Raw genomic sequence first — 24,330 nt, forward strand, 5'->3', positions numbered from 1 at the left:
GACAAGACCTGGACACTCAGACGTATTTTTTGTTTGTTTGTTTATTTGTTGAGGAGTCTTGTCCTGTCACCCAGGCTGGAGTGCAGTGGCGTGATCTCCACTCACTGCAACCTCTGCCTCCTGGGTTCAAGCGATTCTCCTGCCCCAGCCTCCCAAATAACTGGGATTACAGGTGTGAGTCACCACGTCCAGCTAATTTTGATATTTTTAGTAGAGATGGGGTATCAGCATGTTGCTCAGGCTACTCTCAAACTCCTGACCTCAGGTGATCCACCTACCTTGGCCTCCAAAAGTGCTGGGATGACAGGTGTGAGCCACTGCACCCAGCCAAAGATTCTTAAGTTATAAAAAGATTTAGGTACTTAAAAGATAAGACTATCATAATAAGTGAACAGATAGGGAATTTCAACAGAAAAGCTAGCACTATAGAAAAGAACCCATTTAGTTTCTAGAACTAAAATGTATAATATCTAAAATAAAAGGTTTACTAAATCAGCTTGTCTTCTAGAGCATGGTGACGTCTTTTTGGCACCAGGGATTGTTTGGTGGAAGACAATTTTTTTTCACAGATCAGGGTCAGGGTAGGAAAACGTTTCAGGATGATTCAAGCACATTACATTTATTGTGTACTTTATTTCTATTATTATTACATTGTACTGTATAATAAAAAACTTATAAAACTCACCATAATGTAGAATCAGTAGAAGCCCTGACTTGTTTTCCTGCAACTAGAAGGTCCCATCTGGGGGTGATGGGAGGCAGTGACAAATCATCAGGCATTAGAGTCTCATAAAGAGGGCAACCTACATCCCTCACATGCACAGTTCATGATAGAGTTAGGGCACCTATGAGAATCTGACGCCACCACTGATCTGACAGGAGGTGGAGCTCAGGCAGTAACGCAAGCCTTGGTGATGGTGAGCGGCCATACATACAGATGAAAGTTCACTTACTTGCCCGCCACTCACTTCCTGCTGTGTGGCCCGTTTCCTAACAGGCCATGAACCAGTATCAGGCTGTGGCCTGAGGATTGAGGGCTCCTGCCCGAGAGCTTCCAGACACAGCCTGGAGGACACATTCATTTTAGCCCAGTGAGACTCATTTCAGACTTCTGTCTCACGGAACTATAAGGTAATTTGTGTGGCTTTAAGCTACTGGTTTTTGGTTACAGGTGGTTTTTGGTTACATAAGTAAGTTCTTTAGTGGTGATTTGTGAGATTTTGGTGCACCCATAACCTGATACTTTGTTAGAACGAATGCAGAGGTGATGCTGAAGGGAGTTAACACTAGATAGAAACTTAGACCTAGGGGAAGAAATAAAGAGCACAGAAAATGGTAAATAAGTAAGGAGATGTAAAGATTTTTTTTTTTATTCCTCAGTTTGCTTAAAATACAACAGTAGTTTAATACAAAACTGACATTTTATAGTGGGGTCATCATGTATATAAATGTAAAATGTACATGGTGTGAGGGGTGCAAATGGAAGTACAGTTTGCAGGTGCCTTACCTTTACATAATGCAGCACAAGGTTAACTCTACATAGGCTGTCATAAATCAGTGATGTATATGTAAAACCAGAGCAATCAGTGAAAAATACCAAGAAAGATATAGCTAAAAAAAGGTGTTATAGGAATTAAAATAAAATCCTAAAAAAATCCGGTTAACCCAAAGAAGACAGGAAAGAAGAAAGAAGCCAATAGGAGAAGAAGGCTGGGTGTAACGCCTGTAATCCCAGAACTCTGTGGGGCTGAGATGGGCGGACTGAGCCCAGGAGTTTGAGACCAGCCTTGGCAATACAGCAAGACCCTGTCTTGGCAAAAAATGACAATGATTAACCAGGTATGGTGGTGTATGCCTCTAGTTCCAGCCACTCAGGAGGCTAAGGCAGGAGGGTCACTTGAGCTTGGGGAGGTTGAGGCTGCAGTGAGCTGTGATTGTGCCACTGCACGCCAGCCTGTGTAACAGAGTAAGCCCCTGTATTAAAAAAGAAACAAATGAAAACAAATAACAGAAAAATTTAAGCCAAATATATTGATAATTACCATAAATATAATGGTCTGTGCATTCCAATTAAAAGGCACACATAGTCAAACTGGTTGAAAAAGAAAGATCCGACTACATGCTGCATTTTCGTTCTAAACTACTGGGAGAGTTGTATTTTAATCCCAAAATGATTGAAAGTAAATGGATTGGAAAAAGATACACCATGCAAATAGTAATCAGAAGAAGGCTATATTGATATCAGAAAAAGTAGACATGTATATACAAGGAGTATTACCAAAAGTGTAGAAGGACAATGAAGAAAAGGTTAATTTATCAACGAAGTATAGAAATAACACAAATGTATGCAGATAACCATCACATTTCAGAACATGAGAGCTCAGACTGACAGAACTCAAAGGAGAAAAGAGACACCTGTGAAATCAGAATTGGAGATTTTGAACAGAACTCTTAGTAATTAGTGGAAAAAGTAGAGAAACAATTAGTACGAATGTAGAATATCTGAACAACGCTATCCACAGATTGTCATTTATAGAACAATTATCCATCAAAATAAGACTACACCACTTGGAACAGAAACCCAAACAGATTATGTGCTGAAAATTAAATGTCTCAGTAGGATTAAAAAGATTAAAATCATACAGAATGTGTTGTTTGAGCAAAAGAAAAATTACTTAGAAATCAATCACAGTAACATATCTTAAAAAGCCCAATATTTGGGCCAGGCGCGGTGGCTCATGGCTGTAATCCCAGCACTTCGGGAGGCTGAGGTGGGTGGATCACGGGGGCAAGAGATCGAGACCATCCTGGTCGACATGGTGAAACCCCGTCTCTACTAAAAATACAAAAAATTAGCTGGGCATAGTGGCGCGTGCCTGTAATCCCAGCTACGCAGGAGGCTGAGGCAGGAGAATTGCCTGAACCCAGGAGGCGGAGGTTGCGGTGAGCCAAGATTGAGCATTTGCACTCCAGCCTGGGTAACAAGAGCAAAACTCCGTCTCAAAAAAAAAAAAAAAGCCCAATATTTGGAAATTAAGCAACACCCACTTCTAAATAATGTATAGGTTAAAAAAGAAATAATGTTAGAAACAATTTCGAACTGGGTGAAAATGAAAGTAAATTTTGTCAACTGTGGGATGCAAATAAGGCAACACTCAGAGGGAAGTTTATAGCTTTAAATGCTGATATTAGAAAATGAGAAAGTTTTAAGATCCTCAATATATAAAATACACATTTTAACAAAAAATTGAGAGATGAAATAAAAGGTGCATTTTCATTTAAGATAAAAAGAAAATTATTACAAATAATTTTCAGTCAGAAATATTTTCAGTCAGAAAATAAAATTTCTATAAGGCTTCTACATAAAAAATATAAAAGATTAAGAAATTAAAGAAGACATAAAATAGGATAACTATATTTATAAATTGGAAGAATCAATATTAATATATTATTTTCTTCTAATTGATTTATACATTCAGTACAATCCCATTCAGAATACCAACAGGCATTTTTCCTTCTTGTGGAATTGATAAGATAATTCTAAAATTCATTTGGAATTGCAAACACTCTGGAACTACTCAGACAGTTTTGGAGAAAAGATGTTGGAAGGCTTGCACTCCCTGGCTTTAACTTCCTTGACAGTCAAGGCACAAAAGAGTTATGACTGCTTTTCTTTTTCAAAGAATATTGTGCACAGTTTCCAAGTTTGTGATGATTTTTGTCTCTGCAGTAAAATTGGTTCATGCACAAACTTGTGCAATTCAACTGGCAGTGCTTGACATATTTGGCCTAATTTAAGGGAAACATTCTACTCTTTGCTACATGGTTGTCTTTCTGTTTACCGGGCCTGACACTATAGCTGTACAGACTGATGAGACACCAAACAATAAGAAATCCAATAAGTCTTCTTGCTCCTCTTCCTACTTCATGCTATTGAAGAAATTCGTTAAGCACCTACTGTATGTCAGTCACTATCTTGAGTGCAGGGAATACATAAATTAATGTCTAAGCTCACTGTCTCAAGAAGAGAGGTAAGAAAATGGATACATGCTGTAGATTCTATTACAGAGGCCTTATATTAGTCAGGAAGTTTAGAACATGCTGCAGTAAACATCCCCAGTGTTGCATTGGCTAACCAAAGGAAAGGCCTATTTCTTGCTCACATACAAGCAGAGCTCTGTGGGTCTAGGCATTTTTCCATAACTGCTCTTCATGTGGCACTTTGGCAAACCAGGACACTGGAACTTCCACTACGCTGAAGCATCAGGAAACATGTGACCTCAGTTGATAGGAAGGGGAAGAAGGGTGAAAAATTGCCTACATTTCTTAAATTCTTTAGGTTGAAAATGATGCTTATTATTTCCACTCACATTTCACTGGCCAAGGTAAGTCACATAGCCTGCCTTACTTCAAACGAATAGAAAAAATACAGTCTTTTATGTGCCTGGAAGGAGAAGGGATTTCAATAAATTGGTGATTATTAGCGATGCCTACCATATAAGCATGGTGTTCTTCTGGGGAGAGCACAAAAGAGCAAGAGCCCGAGAGTATGTGATGCAGAGAGATTAGGGGGCAGCTTCTTGAAAGAAGCGGCATCTTTAAGAATAAAGAGGAGCTGGGCCGGGCGCGATGGCTCACGGCTGTAATCCCAGCACTTTGGGAGGCGGAGGCGGGTGGATCACGAGGTCAACAGATCAAGACCATCCTGGTCAACATGGTGAAACCCCGTCTCTACTAAAAATACAAAAAATTAGCTGGGCATGGTGGCTCGTGCCTGTAATCCCAGCTACTCAGGAGGCTGAGGCAGGAGAATTGCCTGAACCCAGGAGGCGGAGGTTGCGGTGAGCCGACATTGCGCCATTGTACTCCAGCCTGCGTAACAAGAGCGAAACTCCGTCTCAAAAAAAAAAAAAAAAAAAAGAATAAAGAGGAGCTGCATTTTGAAGAAAGAGGAAAGTAAATTCCACGTAGATGGAACATGCACTAAGGTATGAATATATTGGGGTAATTATCAGTCATTGACATGTTCAGAGAGAGGGGTAGACAGAGGAATATCTGTGGATACAGCCAGCACATAGACCATCAAGTGCAAGTGCCTCTTTAAATAATGGAATGATGAAACAGAATCAGGCTTTGCAGTAATTTCCATATAAGAATATAAGGGATTTCGACATCATTCTTACTTAGTATGAGGACGATAATTCAGGGAGTTCTTAAGCAGAGTAGGACCAGAGAAACAGTTTCCCAACTTGAAGAAACTTGTCAGAAGTTAAAGGAATGTTTGAAAAAAGGGCTCATCTATAATGTAATTCTCAGACCTCAGACTGCACACCTCATTCAGAGCAGAAGTCATTCCTATCTGAGTCTAGGATTATTCTAGGATAGAATCATTTTGTTCTGTTTTCTTAGGAAAAATATGTTTCATAATCTTTTCCCTCTATGAATACAGAATGAATAGATTTACTTTTTTCCCAACTTCTTTTTTCCTTGCGAAAAGTTCCTAGTGATGGTAGACAGCATCTCTGGCTCCCATGAGGCCCCGGGAGAGTTTCACTCAAGCACTGTTTTATGAAACATGTAAAATGACTGGAGGGCAGATTGGTGTTGGTGGTGATTCAGCACTCTGCAAGTTCTCATTAAATGTTCAACAAGAACAACATCAAAAGTGAGTGTTCCCTGACATACAGTTGGTATAAATCTTGTGGATCAGTTTCAGGATTTTGAGGGGAATTGGCCCCAGTTACACATATTCTTTGAAAGGCAACAAATACGCATGTAACTCAGTAGCCAGGGATTTGAGCCAAAGAGGCACATTTCTTTGGTTCCACTATAATTATTACATGGGTTCTTGTATTCATTTCTTTCTTTCTCTCTCTTTTTTTTTTTTTTTTTTTTTTTTTGAGACGGAGTTTCGCTCTTGTTTACCCAGGCTGGAGTGCAATGGCGTGATCTTGGCTCACCGCAACCTCCGCCTCCTGGGTTCAGGCAATTCTCCTGACTCAGCCTCCCGAGTAGCTGGGATTACAGGCATGCAGCACCACGCCCAGCTAATTTTTTGTATTTTTAGTAGAGACGGGATTTCACCATGTTGACCAGGATGGTCTTGATCTCTTGACCTTGTGATCCACCTGCCTCGGCCTCCCAAAGTGCTGGGATTACAGGTGTGAGCCACTGTGCCCAGCCTCTTGTATTCTTTTCTTGTGGGAGAACATGACCAACAAGCAGCACAGTAATATATGATATGAACAGAATAAGATTTTTAGATTTTCAAAGAAAACTTTATGTTCATCTTATCTGAATATCATTTTACAAATGGAAACAATGTATTCAAAGTCACATAGCTGATAATACTACCAACTAGAACCAAGATCTGTTGACTTCAAGCTCAATGATCTTTCTTATATTTTAAAAGAAACTTCATAAAAGTAATAGAACTCAATGAAAATTGTTTCACTAAAATTCATAAATTTAAGATTTATTCATTCAAACCCAAATGAGTCACTTTTATTATTCATAGTAGTATTTTCCCATACTATTTAGATTTACTGACATATTTAGCTTTTTCTCTTCTCTTTTTGGTTATTACTATTTCCTGCATATCATTCCGAACTTCTCAGTTTAATTCTTTTTGACCCAAGTATGTCCTTGACTTAGAGCTCTGCCAATGAGGATCTGTTGATAGTAAACTTTATCAAAATGTGTCTGATAATTATTATTTGTTGTTATTTCACCTTGCATTAAAAGAGTACGTAGATATGTATGGGTTTTTGAGTAGAATATGTTTAATATAGAAGATTGATTTTCTTTTACTCTCAGAATTTAAAAATCATTTCATTGTCTTCTGGTCTTCATTGTTGCTGATGAGAAGTCTGCTGCCATGTCAATTGTAGGTCTTTTGCATGGAAAAGACCTTCTTTCCCTCATTTTCTTTAAAGATGTTATCTTCATCTTGAGGCGCTGCAGTTTTACTCTTGTGTCTAGATAAAGACTTTCTTTTCTTTATCCTGCTTGGGTATCTTGCCTTACCATCAGTGTGCTTTATCAGACTGAACAGTCATATCTTTCAATTATAAAACATCTTTTAATCAAATTTCAAGTTATTGTCTTCCTAAGAACATGTTACTCTTACTCTGTCTGCTGTTGCTTTCTGTTACTCATTCTAAATATACATTGAAAATTTTTGTTCTATCTTCCATGTCTCTCTAAAAACTTATACATATTCTGTTTGCTTTCTTTTAAGTTCAGTAATTCTTTTGTCACCTTGATTTAACATGCTATTTCATTCTATACTGAGCTTAATCTCAGTAACTGTATTTTCATTTGTAGAAATTCCATTTGTTTCATTTTCCAGTTTCTGATTATTTTTATTACACCCTGTTTCTTCATTGTTATTTTGGCTTCTCCTATCTCTTCAATAATTTTAAAAATACATATTTTAGTAACCTCTGAACGTTCTATTAACTTGGATTTGAGGGATGCTATTTTTTCTCAGGTTGTACTTATAATCTTCCTGGTGCCTTGTTTCCTTATATAGCTCATAATTTTTCATTGTGAAATTAATAATCAGTGGGGATTATTAACACTATGGAAACTGCATAAAATCTTATTTGAGGAAATGTTGCTAACAAGTGATTCTACACTTGCTTGTGCCAGATACCCTGGAAGTTTTCCCATAACATGACTAGTTTTCATACCGAGGTCTCAGCATTGGAGTTCCTACAACATAGAAACTAAAATTGTTGGGAATGCAGAAAAATTTTATTTAAGTCCTATTCTATAAAAGAATTAGAGCTAGAGAGGGAGGGTAAATGGGTCTCCTGGAAAGGATACGGAGATCCGCCAGATGCCATTCTTGTGCTTTTTCGTTGAGAGCTGAGCCCATTAGTATCTGGCATGTTAAATTCCCAAGAATCTGGAAGGAAGACAGTCTCATCTTTGCCAAAATAAACCTTCTTTCCAACACTGACAACAAGTAGCAGCTTGTATTCCAAAGGACACAGGGCTGGAAAATCTACATTCTGTACCTAACACCCCCAAAATGTTCAAGCTGCTCTTCCTATCATTGAAAACTGAGTGCAGAAGAAATTCTTAAATATGGTTAGTAACTTACAATTCTGAGTTCTAGCTTCCTGCTACAACACATGCTGGTCTCCTGCAGGTACACAGGGCTTCCTGGCAGTGCCTTTCAGTACCCTCTTAGATGCAGCCGTCTTACGGTTTCTACAGCAAAGGACTGATTTAAAAATTGAGGCTAGGTACTACTGGTACTTGTTTGATAGTAAGGATAACAGTAATGAATAACATTTTTTAAGACCTCATATGGGTAAGGTACTATGTAAATATTATGTCATTTATAATTTCAAACTCCTAGTACTCTATTTTACAAATCAGGAAAGTGAGACTTGAATAATTTAATAACTTGCACGTGGTCATGGACTTAGGGAATTTGGATTTGAGTTGAGGGAATCTGATTCCCGCATCAACTCTTAAATGTAATGCGTACTGCTGCTATGGATATTGATACTTCTTATTCTAGCAAGTGGTGGAAATATTTATTTCAAAGCAATAAGCAGCTACATTCAGAGTCATTTTAGCATTTTAGTTACAATTAACAAATACATTAGTGTCCTATAACCATTTTAAATTCAACACGTCTTATTTTCACATGAACCATCAAATGTTCCCCAAATATTGCTAATATGGGATATTTATATTATACATATACATACATTTTTATTTATGAATAAATTATGAACAAATTCTGGGGTTATTAATTATGTATATTTGTGTATAAAACTTGCTCTAGAGATGGTTTAGAAGTCCTTTTTTGATTATTATATTCTGAGTTTTACTTTGAAAAGAATAGTTTCCAAAAAGCTTCTCAGGTATTATAACATTTTAGAATAATACTGGAAAGAGATAGGCACTATGTTGTACTTATTGGCTTACCTCATTGTTTGCCAGGCAGAGTGACTACATGATAAAGAATCATCTGGTGGCTGGCCTTTGTGGTTCACGCCTGTAATCACTTTGGGAGGCCGAGGTGGATGGATCACAAGGTCAGGAGTTCGAGACTAGCCTAGCCAACATGATGAAACCCCATCTCTACCAAAAATACAAAAATTAGCCAGGCACAGTGGCAAGTGCCTGTAATCCCAGCTAGTTGGGAGGCTGAGGCAGGAGAATTGCTTGAACCCGGAAGGCAGAGGTTGCAGTGAGCTGAGATGACGCCATTGCGCTCCAGCCTGGGTGATAGAGTGAGACTCTGTCTCAAGAAAAAAAAAAAAGAAAATTAACTGCTTATTTTATTCATTTGACTTTCCCCAAATCTAACTCTCATCTCATCATTTCCCTTGTGTTTTCTTCATTTGCTCAACATTGTGTGTTGGTTTGGGTCATGGAAAAATGGGATACCAAAAAGCAGCAGCTCCTAAGAGGATAATAATGTACTTTCCAGAGTGAGAGAAAGAAAACAAAGAACATTTCCTCTTTTTAAAGTACATGTTTTCTATTATAAAAGCACATAATTAGTCAAGAAAAATTGGAAGACACAGAAAAGGAAGGAAAGTCTACTTACCGTTCTACCAGTCAAGGCAATCACTGTTCATAGATTTGTGTATTTCCATCTGATCTTCTTTATTTGTAGTTTTGTGCTTTTGTTTTTGAAAATTATGATCTTATCATAGAATGAAACCTGTTGAGGTTTTGTTTTGCTTAATATTATGGCAAGTGTTTCTGTCATTGTTGTCTGCATGAATACCCACGGGTTCTCCAATTTTAGCAGCACTCTACCTGAATATGGGAGCGCTTAAACTCAGTGTTATATGAGGTTGCTAAACAATAGACCTCCCTGCAGGTGTGTTCCCTGGCAGCTATGTTGGCTGTTGCCCTTCCAGTCTCTTCATACCCCTTCATGAAGTCTCCGATGCCTTCTGTCAGGGTTTCTTCTGATTGCCATTCATCCAAGTTTTGATAAGTTCTAACCAGCAGCAGGGATGTCTAATACTGCCCTATCTAATGGCAAATAACTCCTGCCAACTCTTAACTTGTTCATCTTTGATAAGCCAATTCTTTGAAGTTATCCTGAGTCATTGTAGAATGATTATTTTGGCACAATGTCTGATATGCTTCTTACTCCCCCCACGCCCTGCCACATCTTGCCAGGCTGAGAACTATCCCTTTATCATATTCCATCAGCTATTATGGATTAAAATGCTTTCTCAGAACCCAAAATAAATGTTGGAAAGAGAGATCACTGCAGAATAAACCAAAATGTTTTTGGCAATTACTCAGGTTAGGAAAATGGCGGTCATTGGCCAGGTTCTCATCTGGTTGGATTTGTTTGATAACAAAACATAGGGAAATACATATTAACAGTGTATTAAAATACTCTGTGTGTGTATTAAGGGGAGTTGTGTATGTGGATGTAGGGGGTTTAAGAAAAATATTTCAGAAACTTTATGCTTTTCAATTCATACAATATTTTACTCTATTTCCATAGGTTATTGGGGAACAGGTGTTATTTGGTTACATGAGATTTTGGGGCACCCATCACCTGAGCAGTATACACTGTACCCCGTTTGTAGTCTCTTACCTCTTACCCTCTTTCCACCCTGTCCCCCTGAGTCCCCAAAGTCCATTGTGTCATTCTTATGCCTCTGCATCCTTATAGTTTAGCTCTCACTTATAAGTGAGAACATGTCATGTTTGGTTTTCCATTCCTGAGTTACTTCACTTAAAATAATAGTCTCCAATCTCATTTAGGTTGCTGGAAATGCTAATAATTCATTCCTTTTTATGGCTGTGTAGTATTGCATCATATTTATATGTATATATCGCAGTTTCTTTATCCACTTGTTTATTCATAGGCATTTGGGTTGGTTCCACATTTCTGAAATTGTGAATTGTGCTGCTCTAAACGTGCATGTGTAAGTAATTTTTTGTCTGACTTTCTTTCCTCTGGGTAGAAACTCAGTAGTGGGATTGCTGAACCAAATGGCAGTTATACTTTTAGTTATTTAAGGAATTGCCAGTGTTTTCCATTGGTGGTTGTACTAGTTTACATTTCTACCAGCAGTGTAGAGTATTCCTTGTTAACCGCATCCACTTCAATATCTATTATTTTTTTATTTTTTTGACTATGGCCATTCTTGCAGGAGAATCACATTCACATTGTGGTTTTGATTTGCATTTCCCTGGTCATTAGTGCTGTTGAGTATTTTTTCATAGGTTTGTTAGCCATTTGTATATCTTCTTTTGAGATTTTTCTATTCATGTCCTTACCCACTTTTTGATGAAATTTTTTTTCTTGCTAATTTGTTTTAAGTTTGTTGTGATTCTGGATATTAGTACTTTGTCATATGTATAGATTGTGAACATTTTCTCCCACTCTCTGGGTTGTCTGTTTACTCTGCTGACTGTTCCTTTAGTTTAATTAAGTCCCAGCTATTTATCATTGTTTTTATTGCATTTGCTTTCGAGTTCTTGGTCATAAAATCCTTACCTTAGCCAATGGCTAGAAGGGTTTTTCTAATGTTATTTTCTAGAATTTTTATAGTTTCACTTCTTGGATTTAAGTCTTTGATCCATCTTGAGTTTATTTTTGTATAAGGTGAGAGATAAGGATCCAGTTTCATTCTCCTACATGTGGTTAGCCAGTTATCCCAGCACCATTTGTTGAACAGGGTGTCATTTCCCTACTTTATGTTTGCTTGCTTTGTCAAAGATCAGTTGACTGTAAGTATTTGGGTTTATTTCTATTCTCTTCTCTGTTGTGTTCCATTGGTGAATGTGCCTATTTTTATACAAGTGCTATGCTGTTTTGGTGACTATGGCCTTATAGTATAGTTTGAAATCAGGTAATGTGATGCCTTCAGATTTATTCTTTTTGCTTATTCTTGCTTTGGTTATGTGGAATCTTTTTTGGTTCCATATGAATTTTAGGATTTTTTTTTTAATTCTGTGAAGAACTAGAAGAGGTGGTGGTGTGCTGGGAATTGCATTGAATTTGTTTATTGCTTTTGGCAGTATGGTCATTTTCACAATATTGATTCTTCCTGTCCATGAACAAGGGACATGTTTCCATTTGTTTGTGTTGGCTATGATTTCTTTCAGCAGAGTTTTGTAGTTTTCCTTGTAGAGGTCTTTCACCTCCTTGGTTAGGTATATTTCTTTTTTTTTTTTTTTTTTTTTTTTGAGACGGAGTTTCACTCTTGTTACCCAGGCTGGAGTGCAATGGCATGATCTTGGCTCACCGCAACCTCTGCCTCCTGGGTTCAGGCAATTCTCCTGCCTCAGCCTTCTGAGTAGCTGGGATTACAGGCATGTGCCACCATGCCCAGCTAATTTTTTTTTTTTTTATATTTTTAGTAGAGACGGGGTTTCACCATGTTGACCAGGATGGTCTCAATCTCTTAACCTCGTGATCCACCCGCCTTGGCTCCCAAAGTGCTGGGATTACTAAGTTTTTTTTTTTTCCAGCTATTATAAAGGGGTTGAATTCTTGATTTGATTCTCAGCTTGGTCGCGGTTGGTGTACAGGATAGCTACTGATTTGTATACAATAATTTTGTATCCAGAAACTTTGCTGAATTATTTTATCAGTTCTAGGAGCTTTTTGGAGATGTCTTCAGGATTTTCTAGGTATAAAATCATATAATCAGCAGAGAGCAACAATTTGACTTTCTCTTTACTGATTTGGATGCCCTTTATTTCTTTGTCTTGTCTGATTGCTCTTTTTAGGACTTCAAGTACTATGCTGAAGAGAAATGGTGAGATTTGGCACCCTTGTCTTGTTCCAGGTTGCAGAGGAAATGCTTCGAACTGTTCCCCGTTTAGTCTTATGTTGCCTGTGTATTTGTCATATGTAGATGGCTTTTATTACCATGAGGTATGCCCCGGTATGCTGATTGTGCTGAGCGTTTAAACCATAAGGGGATGCTGGATTTTGTTTAGTTTACTGTCTGTCGAGATGATCATATGATTTTTGTTTTCAATTCTGTTTATGTTCTGTAATACATTTAACATTTGCATATGTTCAACTATCCCTGCATCTCTGGTATGAAACTTGCTTGATCGTGGTGGATTCTCTTTTTGATATGTTGTTAGATTAGTTTAGCTAGTATTTTGTTAAGGATTTTTGCATCTATGTTCATCAGGGATATTGGTCTGTAGTTTTCTTTTTGCCCTTTCCTGGTTTTGATATTAGGGTGATAATGGCTTCATAGAATGATTTAGGGAGGATTCCCTCTTTGTCTTGTGGAATAGTGTCAAGAGGATTGGTAGCATTTCTTATTTTAATGTCTGGTAGAAATCAGTGGTGAATCCATCTGATTCTGGATATTTTTGGTTGGTAATTTTTAAATTACCATTTCAATCTTGCTGCTTGTTGTTGGTCTGTTCAGAGTATCTAATTTTTCCTGATTTAAGCTAGCAGGGTGGTATCTTTCCAGGAATGTATCCATTTCCTCTAGGTTTTCTAGTTTATGTGGGTAAACGTGTTCATAGTAGACTTGAATGTGTCAGTTGTAGTACCCCGTTTTGTTTCTGCTTGAGCTTATTTGAATTTTGTTTCTTCTTAGTTAATCTTGTTAATGCTCTATTTTATTTATCTTTTCAGAGAACCAGCTTTTTGTTTCACTTAACTTTGTATTTTTTTGTTTGTTTCCATTTCATTTAGTCCTGCTCTGATCTTCCTTTCTTCTGCTGGGTTTGGGTTTGGTTTGTTCTTGTTTCTCTAGCTTCTTGAGGTGTGACCTTAGATTGCCTGGTGCTCTTTCAGACTTTCTGATGTAAAAATTTAGGGCTATAAACTTTCCTCTTAGCACCACCTTTGCTGTATCTCAGAGGTTTTGATAGGTTGTGTCACTATTGACATTCAGTTTGAAGAGTTTTTAAATTTCCTTCTTGATTTCGTTGTTGTCCCAGTGATTAATCATTCAGGAGCAAGTTATTTAATTTCTATATATTTTCATGGTTTTGAAGGTTCCTTTTAGAGTTGATTTCCAGCTTCATTCCACTGTGGTCTAAGAGAGTGTTTGATATGATTTCAGTTTTCTTGAATTAATTGAAACTTGTTTAGTGGCCTCCTATATGGTCTATCTTGGAGAAAGTTCCATGAGCTGATGACTAAAATGTATATTCTATGTTTTGGGGTAGAATGTTCTGTATATATGTTAAGTTCATTTGTTCCAACGTATAGCTTAAATCTGTCAGACCTACCCTCTACGGGAAGACAGAGCTTGTTTGGAAAAAACCGGACCGCAGGTTAAAAGAAAGTCTTAAGTTCAGGCTTTATTGAGAGGAAAGAGCCTCCGGGCGGGCCAGCCAGGAAGAAGAGGAAAATGGCCGCGCGCACTCAGAGGAGCAGGCTTCTTTTATAGGGGGCTGAAGGGCCGAGGGAGTGGGAAGGCCGAGAGAGCCGAGGTGGCGGGTAACGGTTGGTCAGTTTAAACTGCCCGGCGGCAGGAAGCCGGGCGGCAGGAAGCTGGGGAGTGCTGATGAGGCAGGCGATGATTGGTCAGCCGGTTGCCGGGCGGGAGGTGGCTGCGGCCGGGCGGGAAGGCTAGAGCAGTATGAGTGAGAGATAAGGAAGCCTCTTTGTGGGGGAGGGAAAGAGAGCTTTCACGATAGGGGCAGAGTTTTCCAAACATTCCTGACTCCTTAAAAGAAAAGAAGAAAAGAGGGGGTCAGGGGCGTTGGTTGTCTCTCTGGCTACTTCCTGCTGACAAGGGTCGACGGGGGGGGGGCGGTTCTGAAGAGGTTTCTTTTCCTAAGGAGCCTGGATGTTCGGGGAGAGGTCCGCTTCTAGCACTTGTTCAGGGTAAGGTTGGAGCAGCATCTGGTGGATGGTGACTCGAGTTAGTTCTTGAAAGCGCCACTGTAGGAACTGTAGAAAGCAAGGAGCAATAAGTAAGATTAGGCGAACGGCTATTAGGGGCCCAAGCAACGGGGACAAGAGGGTATACATAGAGGAAGACCACCACGCTGTGGCTTCAGCCAAGAATTTTTGATTCTGCAGGTTAGTTTTGAGTTTCTGGAGGTTCTTGATTCGGGTTTCTACTAGGCCGGATTCATTGACGTAGTAACAGCACTCTTCCTGTAGGAAGATGCAGGTTCCTCCTCGTTCGGCGGTGAGCAGGTCCAGGGCTCTTCGGTTCTGTAAGGCAACTTGGGCAACTGAGGTAATCTGTCGTTGGAGTGATGCTAATGACTCAGTAGAGTCATCAACAGCAGTTTGGAATTGTGAGGTTAGCCGAGCTATAGCTTGGTGAGAGTGGGTTAGTGCTCCTCCTCCCAGTCCAGCTGCAAGTGCCGAGGTTACTAGGGAGATGCCTACAGCTAGGGGCAGAAAAGCAGCTCGCCTGGTGCGGTGGAGCAGTGTTTGTAGCATTTGGAATTCGGTTGAGGAATATATAGTGAGTCGGGGGACTAAGGTCACTGGGAGGCATAAGAGAGTTGGGGATTGGCTGGTGTGGAGAGTTTTTGTGAGGGTTCTGTTACACCAGAAGAAAGTTCCCTTTGGAGCTGTCAGATTAGTGGTTACCAGTATGGTTTTGTTACAGTTGGAGTAGTTCCGGCCTAGGGAGTAGCATACTGGTAGCTGTGTAAAATCAGGTGGAGTGTAGAGGTTTACTTCCTTGATGGGGGAGAAGGGAGAAGTTGAGGCTGAAAGGTTGAGGGGGATGGGGTAGGGGACTGCGACGAAGGGAGTCTGTCCTAAGGAGGCACACATGAGGCATGAGGTTAGGTCAGTTAATCCTGAGAGGTTAGCTAACTTGATTCCTTCTTTGAGGAAGGTTAGCCAGGAAAACGGAGATGAGCGTGGTTGCAATTGGTTATTTAGAGATTTTTCTTGTAGGTTAATAGCGGAGTGGACTTGGTGGACCGTACGTACGTATGCCTGCCAAATGTACAGGTGGGAGGAGGGATATGCGGTGTCTCGGTAATCATATAAGGCAGCTTTCTGGGGGCTTTTCCACCAGTCATTCCAAGGGTCAGGTATGAGAAGAGAATACCGTGTATAACCAGTTCTGACATTTCCTTCTCCATCTACGTCTGGAACAATTTTGAGCCGGGCAGGAATGTTTGGGGGCTGCTCCCGCATGTCAAGGGCTATCTGTAGGGAACAGTAGCCCCAGGTGCAACCCATGCAGGAGCTCCAGGGAGTATCACTGCATTTTCCTGATGGTTGGTCATAGTTGAAGCATATGACAGGTAAAATCCCAATTCCTTCATGGACATTGTAGAATTTAGTGAAGTTTAGAAAGATGGGTGAGTTGCACCCTGTAGGAGGGCAGTCATAAGTGGCGAGGAGGTGGTTGTGGCTGTAGGGAGGGGTGTTGCAAATGTGTGTGGTTTTGGTGTAATTTTCAGTTAGGTAGAATCTCCATGGAGGGTTACTGGAGGTGTTGTGGGGTTCTGGTAAGCTTAAGAGATAGAGGACCAGTAGAGGTAACATTCTAGGAGGATTTGGGAGGCCCATGAGGTGCTCTCTTTACTCTGGTTAGGTGCACCCACGAGGAGATTTCGGCGACTCCTACTGCTAAGGGGGTGGTGAGGATGACTGTGTATGGGCTTTCCCACCTGGGAGTTAGTGGCTTTGGAGAGAGTGACTCTATAAGGACCAGGTCTCCTGGGGAAACTTTCTGTATTTGGTTAGGAGAGGAATCAGGCTGGGGAAGGGAGGTATCAGCATGTTCTCGGAGAAGAGCTCGGAGGAGGGTGAAATAGGGCAGGTAGGTAGATAGAGGAGGGAGGTCTGGTGGTAGGGGGAAGGAGAGTAAGAAGGGCCGTCCGTATAGCAGCTCAAAAGGGCTGAGTTGTGAGGGGCCCCGGGGGCTTGCTCGGAGCCTTGTCAAACAATAGGAAGTAGGGTAACCTAGGACTGGCGGAGTTCGAGGGCAAGTTTTGTTAGGTGTTCTTTGATGAGGCCGTTGGCCTGTTCTACTTTACCCGAGGATTGGGGATGGTAGGCTGCATGCAGTTTCCACTGAATCCCTAAGGATGTGGAAACGGCAGTGGTGATCTTAGAAATAAAGGCAGGTCCGTTGTCTGACTGGATGGTAGAAGGAAGGCCGAATCAGGGAATGATGTCCTGGACGAGGTACTCAGCTACAACTCCTGCGGTTTTATAAGCTGTGGGGAAAGCTTTGATCCAGCTGGAGTAAGGAAGAAGGGGAGATGTTACATTGCTGCAGGTCTGTCGCCAGGGCCTGGCTGAACAGGTGGGGGCTGTCCCGGAAGCCTTGAGGGAGGACCGTCCACGTTAACTGTTGAGACAGATTGGTGACAGGATCTTTCCAGGTAAAAGCAAAGAGGAAGTAGGAGTCGGGGTGTAGCGGGATAGAGAAAAAGCATCCCTAAGATCTAGGACTGAAAAGTGGGTTGTGGACGGTGGGATATGTGAGAGGATGGTATAGGGGTTGGGGACTACTGGATGAACCAGAATGACTGCTGCATTGATAAGGTGGAGGTCTTGGACCAGGTGGTACTGACCTGAGGGCTTTTTCACAGGCAGAATGGGAGTGTTGCAGGGGGAGTTTGCAGGAATGAGTAGTCCTTGAGCTTTCAGTTTATTTATGATAGGTAGGAGGCCGAGGCGGTGAACTTTGGAGATAGGAAACTGAGGGTGAGAAGGGAAGGCTATGGGGTCTTTTAGGTGTATGAGTATGGGTTGGTGGTGTGAGGCTACAGTGGGGGTATCAGTATTTCATACTTTGGGATTTATGTCAGGGAGGAGTTCGGCCGGAGGAAGGGGCGGAAAGGTGAGTTGGCGATGAGGGGTAAGAGGAAGGTCTCTGTGTGTGGAAAAGTAATGGTAGCTTGCAATTTTACTAGGATATCTCACCCTAGGAGAGGTACAGGGCAAGAGGGAATGACTAGAAAGGAGTGGGTAAAAATGGAAGGGCTAAACAGACAGGTTAAGGGTGGAGTTTGGTGAGGAGTGGAGGGGGACCCATCAATTCCTGTAACAGGGACCTGGGAAGGGATGGTTTTGCCTGAAAAGGAGGGAAGAACGGAGTAGGTAGCCCCCGTGTACGCTCTTACCCGCTACCTGGAGCATGACCCTGGGCTCAGCAAGGGTAACTGAGGTTGAGGAGCCAGGGCCCTGTTAATCATCCCTGAACCCTAACAGCTTTGGGATTGGAGATTCCTGAATGCCTGGCTCCTGACCAGCTGAGGCAGAAGCCTGGCTCTGGGGGATGTTGCCCTGCTGCCCCCTCGTGCCAGAGTTTTGAGGAACTGATGCCTGAGGTGAGTTAGGGCAATCCGACTTCCAGTGTCCCATGAGCTGACAAATAGGGCAGGGCTTGGTAGGAGGGCTGGGGGCAGGCTTTTGACCAGTGCCCTTCTTTTCCACATTTGAAACACGCCCCGGGAGGGGTGCGGGTATTTGCTTTACCCTTGTTATTTCTGCCAGCCGAAGGGCTGCTACTAGGGCTTCGGTCTGTAGAGCGACTTTCTGCTTCATGCGAGTTTGGCGGGCAGCCTCAGCCGCATCTTCCCTGGCATTGAATACTTTAAAGGCCATTTTTACCAAGTCCCGTATAGGGGTTTCGGGGCTATCTCCTACCTTCTTCAGTTTTTTCCAGATATCAGGGGCGGACTGAGATATGAAATGAGATGCTAGGACAGTCGCCCCGTTTTGTGAGGCTGGGTCTAGGTGAGTAAAGCAGGTAAGGGCATCTTGAAGACGGGTGAGAAACAGGGCAGGGTTTTCATCAGGTAGTTGGGTGACTTCTCTTAGTTTATCATAGTTTACAACTTTGTTAGATATAGTATCCATTCCCCTGAGGAGGTATCTAATCATTTGGTCTCTCTTGGGTATATCAGACCCTCAACTAGCCTGATAGTCCCATTGGGGGTCTTCACTTGGGATTACTTCAGGGCCTAGTGGGATCTGGTTATCTATAGCATGATCTTTATCTGCTTCAGTGCCTGCTACTTCTCGGAGTGGGGCCAGGATAGTTGGTTGGTGAGAGTGGGTGTGGGCCGCCACCGGGGAGGCAAGAGGAAGTGTGGCCTCCGAGGGAGGGGGCCCAGAGGGAGTGGAGGAAGGGCAAGGCATGGCCTCTGAGGTAGGAGGTGCAGAGGGAGTGGGGGAAGGGCGTGCTGTTGATGGCGACTGGTTGCCGAGGTTGGCAGGAGGGGACAGATGTTCAGGCAGATCTTCCGGTGAGGAGTAGGGAGGGGCAGAGGTAGTGGAGGAAGATTTACGAGGGGTACGAGCTAAGAGGATTTGGTAGGTGGAGCAGGAAGAGCATAGATCAGGGTGGGTACGGAGGTCCCAAAAAGCCTGAATGTAAGGAATTTCATTGTCTTTTCCCGTGCGGCGACAAAAATTGTCCAGATCTCGGCGGGTATTGAAATCAAAAGTGCCAGTCGGGGGCCAATGTGACTGGTTACTGAGTTTATATTGGGGCCAAGCCACCTGGGACAGGAAGACAAGCTTTTTCTTTCTGAGGGTTTGGGAGTATCCCAATTTGGTAAAATTTCACAGCAAGCACCCAAGGGGGGTGCTGGAAGGTATTTTGGATTCCGAATTTCCCATGGCGGGCGCAGCTACAGGGTAGATGCAAAGAAAAGGCGTCCCCTTTTGTTGCAAATTCCCCGGAGTACAGTTAAGTACGGTTAGGGAAGCGGTCAGAGGGGCATCCCCCGTCTGGCAGCTACCCCTTGGAAGGCTCCTGGAGCTGGAACAGAGGACTTCCTCGGCTCGGCCGAGACTAGGCGAGGAGTCCGTGCGGAATGCCGGAGGGGAGCAGCTGCAACTGTGCCGTAGGAGGAGGTGGGGAGGGGGAAGGTAAAGCAAGAAAAAGCTTGGCTTACCTTAATCGGAGCGTAGAGGTGGCAGGGCCAGTGTTGGGTAGGTCGGGGGGAGGGGGCTGTGGCCGGGCCAGTGGCCCCAACTCCTGGATTTCGGCACCACTTGTCCGACCTACCCTCTACGGGAAGACAGAGCTCGTTCGGAAAAAATTGGACCGCAGGTTAGAAGAAAGTCTTAAGTTCAGGCTTTATTGAGAGGAAAGAGCCTCTGGGCGGGCCAGCCGGGAAGAAGAGGAAAATGGCCGCGCGTGCTCAGAGGAGCAGGCTTCTTTTATAGGGGGCTGAAGGGCCGAGGGAGTGGGAAGGCCGGGAGAGCTGATGTGGCAGGCAACGGTTGGTCAGTTTAAACTGCCGGGCAGTGGGAATCCGGGTGGCGGGAAGCTGGGGAGTGCTGATGAGGCAGGCGGTGATTGGTCAGCCGGTTGCTGGGCAGGAGGTGGCTGCGGCTGGGCAGGAAGGCTAGAGCGGTATGTAGAGTGAGAGATAAGGGAGCCTCTTTGTGGGGGAGGGAAAGAGAGCTTTCATGATAGGGGCAGAGTTTTCCAAACAAAATCCATTTTTTGTTGTTGTTGACTTTCTGTCTCGATGACCTGTTTAGTGCTGTGAGTGGAGTATTGAAGCCCTCTGCTATTATTTTGTTCCTGTGTATCTCATTTCTTAGGCCTAGTAGTAACTTATAAATTTGAGAGTTCCAATGTTAGATGTATATATATTTAGAATTATAATGTTTTCCAGTTGGACAAGGCCTTCTATCATTAGATGATCATGATCTTTGTATTTTTAAACTGTTGTTGTAAAATTGGTTTTGTGATATAAGGATAGCTGCCCCTGGTTGCTTTTGGTGTCCTTTTGCATGGAATGTCTTTTTCCACCCCTTTAAGTTTATGTGAGTTCTTACGTGTTAGGTGAGTCTCTTGGAGGCAGCAGATAGTTGGTTGATGAATTCCTTTTTTTAAACATGTGTGCAAAAGCTCCAGAGTTGACAAGGGACAGGAGTGGACCCTCCAAGCAAACAAGGGGAAGTGCTTTCATTTGGTGAATTCTTACTCATTCTGCAATTCTGTTACCTTTTAAGTGGTGCATTTAGGCCATTAACACTCAATATTATTACTGAGATGTGAGATACTGTTCCATTCCTCATGCTATTTGTTGCCTCTATGCCTTGTTTTTCTATTTTTAGTTTTTTTTTGTAGGTCCTTTGTGATTTATGCTTTAAAGAGTTAATGTTTTGATGTGTTTCAGGGATTTGTTTCAAGATTTAGAGCTCCTTTTAGGTTCTTGCAGTGCTGGCTTGGTAGTGGCAAATTCTCTGAGCACTTGTTTGTCTGAAAAAGACTGTATCTTTCCTGCATTTTTGAAGCTTAGTTTCACTGGATACAAAATTTTTAACTGACAATTGTTTTGTTTAAGGAAGCTGAAGATAGGGCCCCAGTCCCTTCTAGCTTTTAGGGTTTCTGCTGAGAAATCTGCTGTTAAACTGATGTTTTCCTGTATAGGTTACCTGGTACTTTTCCCTCACAGCTCTTAAGATTCTTGCCTTCATTTTAACTTTAGATAACCTGATGACAGTGTGCCTGGGTGATGATCCTTTTGTGATGAATTTCCCAGGTGTTCTTTCATTTTATTGTGTTTGGATTTCTAGATCTCTAGTAAGGCGGGGGGATTTTCCCTTGATTATTCCCGCAGATATGTTTTCTTGACTTTTAGATTTCTCTTCTTCCTGAGGAACACCAATTATTCTTAGGTTTGGTCATTTAACATAATCGCAGACTTCTTGGAGGCTTTGTTACTATTTCCTTATTCTTTTTTATTGGTCTTATTGGATTGAGTTAATGTAAAAACCTTGTCTTAAAGCTTTGAAGTTCTTTCTTCTGCTCATTCCATTGTTTGGCTGAGACTTTGCAGAGCATTTTGCATTTCTGTAAGTGCATCCGTTCGTTCCTGAAGTTTTGATTGTTTCTTGTTTGTGCTATTTCACTGAAGATTTCTCCCATTTCTTGCATCATTTAAAAAAATTTGTCTTAAATTGGGCTTTGCCTTTCTCTTGTGGCTCCTTGATTAGCTTAATAACTGACCTTTTGAATTCTTTTTCAGGTAAATCAAGGATTTCTTCTTGTTTAGGATCCACTGCTGGTGAGCTAGAGTGATTTTGGGGGGTTGTTAAAGAACCTTATTTAGTCATATTACCAGAGTTGTTTTTCTGGTATTTTCTCATTTGATTATGCTCTATCAGAGGGAAGGTCTAGGTCTCAAGGCTGTTGTTCAGATTCTTTTCTTCCATGACGGGTTCCCTTGATGTAGTACCTCCCCACTTTTCCTAGAAATGTGGCTTCCTGAGAGCAAAGCTGTAGTGATGTTACCTCTCTTCTGGATCTAGCCACCCAGCAGGTCAACCAGGTTTCGAGCTGGTACTAGGGTTGTCTACACAGAGACCTGTGATGTGAACCAACTCTGGGTCTCTCAGCAGTGGATATCAGCATCTGCTCCATCGGAGGTGGCAATGGGGTGAAATGGACTTTGTCAAGGTCCTTAACTTTGGTTGTTTAATGAACTATTTTTGTGCTGGTTGGCCTCCTGCAGGGAGGTGGTACTTTCAAGAAAGCATCAGCTGTGGTAGTATAGGGAGGAGAAGATGGTAGGCAGGGCCCTAGAACTCCCCAGAGTATATGCCCTTTTCGTTCAGCTCCAGGGTGGGGAGAAAGGACCATCAGGCGGGGGCGAGGTGAGGTGTGTCTGAGCTCAGACTCTCCTTGGGAGGGTGTTGCTGTGGCTGCTGTGGGGGATGGGAGCGTAGTTCCCAGGTCAATAGAGTTATGTTTCTAGGAGGATTATAGTTGTCTCTGCTGTGTCATATAGGTTGTCAGGGAGATTGTGGAAAGCCAGCAGTCACAGGCCTCACCCAGCTCCCATGCAACCCAAAAAGACAGTCTCAGTTTTGCTTTGCCCCCCAAACAGTACCAGGAAGCAGACTGCCTGGAGTCTGCTTCCAGGCAGTGGAGGAGCAGGGCTGAGAACTAGCCTTAGGCAACTTGCCTTCCAGCTGTGAAAGCAAGCAGGGCTTTCCTGCTTCCCCAGCTGCGGAGTCTGCACAGACGTTTCATGCCCTTCCTTGAGTTCTGGCCAGGAGACGTCTTGTTTGGTTGGAATTGTTACAAAGTTCAGCTGGAGGTTTCCTTCTCCCTGTGGCCTTTTCCCAGTACCCCTGGCTGTCCTCCCCAAGGACCCTGGTGAGGCAAGGTGGAAATGGCTACCCAGGGGACCTAGAGAGCCCACAGGGCTTTTCCCGAGGCTTCCTCTACCCATGTATTTTGCTTGGCTCTCTAAATTGACTCCGCTCCAGGTAAGGTCAGAATCTTCTTCCATGATAAAGACCTGCAGGTTCCTTAGTGATGGTGTGTGTTCAGAGGCAGCCCATCCCCCTTTCTCACTTCCACAGTTTGGGCACTCACAGTATTTGGGGGTCTCACAGCATTTGGGGTGTTTCCTGGGTCCTGCAAGAGCAATCTGCTTCCTTCAGAGGGTCTGTGGGTTCTCTCGGCTTTCCTGAATGATTTCTGCGTAGTCTGGAGCAAAAGTTCACAATGTGAGACTCCACACATTCGTCTGCCATGATCCTCTCAAAAAAAAAAAACAATTAATACATTTCATTTCCCCGTCTTCCCAGGCCCTGGTCACCACCAGTTTCATCTCTGGTTTTAAGAATTGGACCATTTTAGATGACTCATAGGGGTGGAATCATGCAGTACTTGTTTTTGTGTGTACGACTGATTTCACTTCGCATAATGTCCTCCGTGTTCATCCACATTGTTGCATCTTGCAGAATTTTCACTTTTTAAACGCTGAATAATATTTTACTGTATGAATATACCACAGTTTCTTTATCCATTCATCTGTCAATGAACGTAGGGCTGCTTTTCTTATCTTGGCTATTGTAAATTTCTTACTCACTGTGATAAACACGGATGTGATACTATCTCTTTTTAAGATCCTGAGTTCAGTTATTTCAGATACATATCCAAAAGTGAGACTGCTGACTTATGTGGTAGTTTTATATATTTATCTCTTTGAGGAACCTCCATACTGTTTTCCGTAGTGGCTGCACCATTTTGTAGTCCTACCAACAGTATGCAGTGGTTCCAGTTTCTCCACATCCTTGCCAACATTTGCTTTTTGTTTGACCTATAACTGACAAATAAAAATTAGTTATATTTTTGGTGTACAATATGATGTTTTGATATATGTACACATTGTAGAATGGCTAAATTGAGCTAATTAACATATGCCCTAACACACATGTTTGCATATATTTTTTATTCTTGTGGTGAGAATGCTTACGTTCTACTCTGCAATTTTCAAGTATATTATCCATTAACTTTAATCACCATGATAGGCAATGGATCTCTACAACTTATTCCTTGCATCGAACTGGAATTTTGTGTTCTTTAACTAGCATCTCTCCAATCCTCTAACCCCCAGTCTCTTTTTCTACTCTCCTTCTGTATT

At 42.1% G+C, this 24,330-nt stretch overlaps 1 protein-coding gene across 3 annotated transcripts in view; it reads left to right on the plus strand.

Moving 5' to 3' along the window:
- SLCO3A1 (solute carrier organic anion transporter family member 3A1) overlaps window positions 1–24,330 on the plus strand; it is an 829,245-nt gene that overhangs the window by 81,334 nt on the left and 723,581 nt on the right. The window contains exon 1 of one of the 3 annotated variants that reach the window (XM_078326843.1): window positions 19,420–19,988. The exons of 1 other annotated variant lie outside the window; for it this stretch is intronic. The gene's annotated coding sequence lies outside the window, so the exon portion shown is untranslated. Of the gene's footprint in view, window positions 1–19,419; window positions 19,989–20,288; window positions 23,168–24,330 lie in introns of those variants that run through there. One more of the 3 variants, XM_078326840.1, reaches the window with a different exon arrangement.

This window comes from Callithrix jacchus, chromosome 6 (assembly GCF_049354715.1).
Source record: "Callithrix jacchus isolate 240 chromosome 6, calJac240_pri, whole genome shotgun sequence".
NCBI classification, from domain to species: domain Eukaryota; kingdom Metazoa; phylum Chordata; class Mammalia; order Primates; family Cebidae; genus Callithrix; species Callithrix jacchus.